Below are 6,211 nucleotides of genomic sequence, written 5' to 3'. Positions count from 1 at the left end.
AGCCGAGGCGCCGCGTCCACTGTTCCCGGCTTTGGTGAAGGCTGTGCGTCAGGCTTGCGGACGACGGTGGCTCTGAACAACGCTGCCAACAATGGCCCACTCAGCCGCGTGCGACGACAACGCCGTAAAGCGCGGGTGCAGAGATAAGAGCTACGTGGGTTCCAAATGACAGGTAGGTGTGTATACAGCTAGTAAAAAAAATAATAGTTTGGGGCGGACCACGTAATCTGTCTCTCATAACGGAACGTGTACGAAATATGTCGATGTGCGCCTTGGATGGCTGATATTGTTCTGAAGAACCCAGCCGACAATGCCCCACTCAGCCGCGTGGGCGCAGTAAAGTGCCCCGGCTCGACGATGATGTTCATCGCGTACTGCGGCATCTATGAACAACCGCCAAGTAGCATGGCTTGGCTCCATTATAAGCCACCACGGCGCCAAAATTGAGCCACACCGACTGAGGTGCCTCTGTGAGCCGACAATGCCTCACTCAGGCGTGTGTGGCGACAACGCAGTAAGCCACCCCGGCTCGACGGTGTTGTTCATCGCGTACTGCGGCGGGTATGAACAACCCCCTAGGGCAGCACGGTTCGGTTCTGCCTCACTCAGCCGCGAGCGACGACAACGCAGTAAAGCGCCCCAGCTCGATGGTGTTGTTCATCGCATACTGCGGCGGCTATGAACAACCCCCTAAAGCAGCACGGCTCGGCTCCGTGATAAGCCACCCGGCGCCAAAAATGAGCCACACCGGCTGGCTGTGATGGGCCGCGATGGCTCATCTCTGCCACGAAAGTGGATCGGACGGGGAGGCGGTTTGGCCATGATCGCATATCATCTGAATATGGCTCAAAACAATAGTGTTATATTGCCCCGGTAACTTCACTCGGTTGTGTGGTGTTCTCCTTTTTGAAAAGAGCTTCTGTGTCAGAAGGGGCGTGTTAGTCTCCCAAAGTAGGGTGCACCATGTGTTTTCATTGCCGAATGTCTGGGGTGACGTCACGGACAGAGGATGCAACCAATATGGCGACCACTTGGATGTCGTAGAATGACACTTCTGCAACTTTGCGCATGGATGACAGGCTCTCCGCTGTCATGGTCCTGCCGGTCCAGCCCTGGCTGTACGGGTTCCTGCACGGCCGCGCTGATTGGGAGACGCACACCTGCGCCTCATGCTGGCTGATTGGGCCCGGTGTTAATAGGACCATTGGGACGACTGGTCTGGCGCCAAATCGTTGCAGTTCATGCCCCACTCCAACACTCCCGTATCGCTGATCATTTTCCCGTGTGTACCGACTCCTGCCAGCCCGCGGACATGCTCTCCACGCCCAATGTCCTGACTACTGCTGCTGCACCTGACTGCCTGCCCGATCCCCGACCTTGGAATAATAAACGTTTTTCCTGAATTACCTCTGCGTCTCCCGACTCCTGCATTTGGGTCCTACCTCCGTTTCGATGGGTCGTGACATCCGCTCACATTTATTTTTTCGTATAGACATTGAAGTGAATAATGTGATGTGTATTTTTCATTACAATATCTATTTTAGAATGTTTATAGGGATGACACTTGACCTTTAATGTTTGACCTCATTTCTGAGGGTATTCCACAATTCCCACGTGACGACTGTAAACTCAGCAGGAACTGTGATTTTTTTTTTCTTAGAAAGCATTTCCATGTTGTGAATAAATTTCGATCCACTTTTAGACAACATTCTTCAAATAGCACTTTTCTAAATGTCCATTTCCTTTAAAAGTCTCCAGTTTCGAAAAAAAAAAAATTATGTTAAAACTGTCATGTATGACTTGACTGATGAATCTTGGAAAAAAAATATCTTTTAAAAGGGCATGTATTCTGCCATAACATTTTCTTGTATTGTGATTGTTACACTGTCTCTGTTATTAAACATGAAATATGAATTAAAATCACCTACGCATTCCTGAGTAACAAACATTTTTCTGCCAAGTATTTCTCGGGCTTATCCACGTCACTCACCAAGTTCTCTGCCTTCTGTTTCTGCTGCCAAACCAGCATTGTAAACATAACAAACACGTGCGCTCTCACAAGTGGGTCCTCTAAACTGAGGTGACCAATCAGAGAAAAAGTCTGTCATGGGTGTTGTCTTCCTCCTACCTCGTTCTCATTTTGTCTGGTTGCCAGTTTTTTGTATCTTGTTGTCACGTTCCAGCGCTCCTTGTTTTCATGTGACTGACTCATAATAAGCATTGACCCTGTTTTGATTATTGACCTCGCCTTTTGCCTCACATTACTGGACACCGTTGCCTTTTTGGACTGCCTACCTGTGAACCGACCTATAACTGGTATTACTTCTCTTCTTGAACTGTCACTTGGATTGGTGTCTTCAATTTTGGGTCATATCCCTTGTTCTGCCCATGACATGGTCTCAGCCAAATATGGATAAAGCAGATACAAAACTGAGTCAAACAGGACGACCTCTCAGAGGGGTCTTTTCTTGACACTCGTATGACAAAATCAAGGTTTGTTCAATGAAATTGACACTTTTATACTAAATTTATTTGAAAGAGTTATTTTCTAGATCCAACTAGCCAAAATATAGGACGTTTATAAAATCCTATTGTGCCAGACAAGGATCATTTTCTCCCAAATTGGCAAGAATGCCCAGCGAGCCTTGCGTTTCAATGGAACTCAGAATCCACTTACGTTTGTGCCCCACTGCAGATGCGCTAGAGTTCCTTGTGTTATTACTCCGTCATGAGTAAAGCATGCTAGCAATGTAGCAGCGTCAGCCTGCTGTTTACTGTAACTTTGATGAGCTGGTCATGTTTCCTTGGGTAGAGACACAAGGAGGTGTATGGGTGAAGTGAGGTGCCCGCAGTTTGAAAACTGCATTTGCAAATGACAACTTTCAGTCTTAAAATAAAATTCAAACCTCTTTAGGAATCTGTTTAATCTCAGAGGATTCACAAGTTAGTTCTGGACTCAACTATGAGTGCTATTCTATCCACTCTAATTTTTAAATGATCTTTCATCTAAGGATCTTGAAACTGTTTGTGGATGGAGGTGAAAATACATTCTAACGCAGTGTTAACACCAATTCAGCCAAATCCTTATTAGGAACTCTCCTGGTTGTTTTCCAACCTCTTTTAATATCACAGCAACCATGGGATCAAATCAATGTGTAATGGATGTGACATCTATTGGTGTCAAAGAGGTATGAGCCGTTAATGTAGTTTACTCACCCTTTTGTTTGCAAAGTGATGTAAAATGTATTGGTTTAATACAGCAAATGTTATTCCAAGTTGAGCTGTTTGTCCTTTTTTCAACACACACTGCGTTTACAGCATGTGTGTGACAATATTCTCACTGAAATGTCAAAATCTGAATCGAGGATCAGTGTCATGTTTGAAGTCAAACAATGTCCAATTCCCTAAAACTAATATTAAAATTCCCTACTTTTGGGGGGAGCTGTGCCATAAAAGGCTGATCTGCTCAATATGTAAAATACCTTAATATAACTGTTGTGAACTAGCATTGCATAAACAAAAGTGACTTGATTTGACTTGATGTAAAATAACTTAAACAGGTACAAATTCAATGTTAAAAGAGGAAAGTCTCCTCAATTGAATGAGATTGAAAGAGTCGTGGGAGGAGTTCGGTGAGGCCATGGAGAACGACTTCAGCTGTTATTGATTGTTCGTTCAGACTGTGATGGAGGTACACAGTATTGATTGGATAACCCCTGTGTAGAACTGTCTCAGCAGCTTTTGTGACAGGCCATGCTTCCTCAGAAGCCACAAGAAGTATGTCCTTTGCTGAGCTTTTTTTGAGGATGGAGTTGATGTTCGTCCCCCACTTCAGGTCCTCTGAGACTGTAATTCCCAAGAACCTGAAGGTCTCGACGGTTGACACAAGATAGTTGGACAGTGTCAGGGGCAGCTGTGGTGAAGGTTTCCTCCTGAAGTCCACCATCATCATGTAATACAGTCTGTTCTTTAGAAATACTTCTAAAGTAGTTTAGAAGGAGTTCTAAGTTAACAGGTGTTATGTGAAAGTTCCTGAATTGGGGCTACGGTATTTATACCTCAGTAGAGTGACTCTCTAACAAGGATTTGATATTCATCCATCCATTTTCTGTACCACTTATCCTCACAAGGGTCATGGGTGTGCTGGAGCCCATCCCAGCTATCTTTGGGCGGAAACCGGGGTACACCCTGAAATGGTCACCACCAAATGACAGAGCACATATAAACAACCATTCACACTCATGCTCACACCAGCAGGGGTTTTAGTCTTCAATCAACCAACCACGCATGTTTTTGAGATGTGGGAGGAAACTGAAGTACCTGTACAAAAGCCACATCCTCAGAACTGTGAGGCAGGTGAAAAGAAAAACCCTTGGTTTTGCCAGACAAGATGAGATCCAGATAAGGTCCTTCAGACAAGTACTTCTGTTTGATCAATTTTTGTATCTTCTTTGATCAAATTTGGGTAGGACCACCTTCTTTCCTCTGATTGATTGCCTCCATGTAGAACAGTGGTCCCCAACCACCGGGCCGCGGACCAGTCCGTGGATCAATTGGTACCGGGCCGCCAAAGTAATAATTAATTGGTTCCGTTGTATTCATTATCCGAGTCTGAAAAATATTTTATTTTGAAAAATTACCGGATTCTCCGGGTTACATCTCGGTCACTTGAGCGCCAAATTTACCCCATAAGCTTGAAAAAGCACGTTTTTTTGGAAAATGTCTTTTCGATGGGGAAAAGGCCCAGGTTCAAGCAGAGGCTACAACTTCAAAGAAAAAGAAAGTTATTAACCACATCAAAACATCCCTTTAACTCGCGCATTTTTGAGGAGCTTTGTGAAGAGATGGATGCAGATGCTTCTGTTAAACACGAAAATAAGATGGTTATCCAGAGGGAAATCGTCACAAGAGTGTTTAAATTCCGAGAGCCGCTGCAAAGATTTCTCTCATTTCCGACATATCTGTCAACCGGGGTTTTCTGGAGTGAAAGCAACCAAAACAGAACAGCGTAATAGACTGGATATTCCATCTCGTTGCAGAGAAATAAGCTCAGGGCTCCCATTGATTTAGCGTTATGGAGAGTTAAAATTTTTATGTACTTTAAATTCGTTTTCGTGGGATAGCTGTATCTTATTTTGAAGGTTTGTTTAAACGTTATTCTTGCGACCAGTTAAGAGAGTGCTAGGGCTGTGGTCGCAAACAGAGGGAAATGGTTCGAACTAACAAATTTATTTCAACTGTCATGTGTGTGAGTGTTTAATAATAAAAAAAAAAAAATTGAACTGTTGTGTCGGATATTTAGATAAAAGGGAAAGAAATTTAGAATGGCTGGTTCTTTATCTCTTTATCTTCTATGTGTATTTTTACGTTTATTTTATTTATTTAATTATTATATTCTTATTTTATTATTCATTATCATGTGTATTGTATTTGATATTCAATAGAATTGATTTTCAATTCAAACAAGCAATGTAACGCCCTCCCGGGAAAAAATTGTCAAGCATTGACCAGTCCGCAGTGATAAAAAGGTTGGGGACCACTGATGTAGATGATCCACACTAGTGAGAGCTCAGGTTTCTGTTATGTTCACAGCAATGGTTCGGGAGACAATAGGCAGCGGAAAGTTAAGAGAAGAGCTTCGCTAGTGACATACGTAGATCATCCATCTATCCATTTTCTTAGCTGCTTATTCTCACAAGGGTTGCAGGAGTGCTGAAGCCTCTCCCAGCTGTCAAAGGGCAGGAGGCAGGGTACACCCTGAACTGGTTGCCAGCCAATCACAGGGCTCAAGACAAACAGCCACACTCACAATCACATCTAGGGGCAATTTAGAGTGTTCAATTAAAGGGTCACTGACAGGAAAAGCATGATTTTTAGTATGTTTTAATTAAAAAAAAAAAGCAGCTGGAATAGACCCATCCGTTTTTTCACCACACAACATGATTTTGACGTATATGGCTTTTGCAACTCTCACCATGAAAATCCCCTTAAGGGATTTCTTTTGGAGAAGAAGCAGGAAGTGACATTATTAGCAGATGCCCACTCAGGCAGGCTCGTGTGTTTATACCAGTTTTACCTGTGGGAAGGTAGCTCTTTGTTCCTTTATGTTAGCGAAAATGCCTTCTTGTTGTATTTCTGGATATTGCTCAAACACTCAGAAGGATGATTTACTCTTTATACTTTTCCAAAAGACCCGGTTTATTGGGAAAAA

This window comes from Syngnathoides biaculeatus, chromosome 19 (genome assembly GCF_019802595.1).
Source record: "Syngnathoides biaculeatus isolate LvHL_M chromosome 19, ASM1980259v1, whole genome shotgun sequence".
Classification (NCBI taxonomy): domain Eukaryota; kingdom Metazoa; phylum Chordata; class Actinopteri; order Syngnathiformes; family Syngnathidae; genus Syngnathoides; species Syngnathoides biaculeatus.
The sequence above is the reverse complement of the archived record's forward strand: the minus strand, read 5'-3'. Positions refer to the sequence as shown.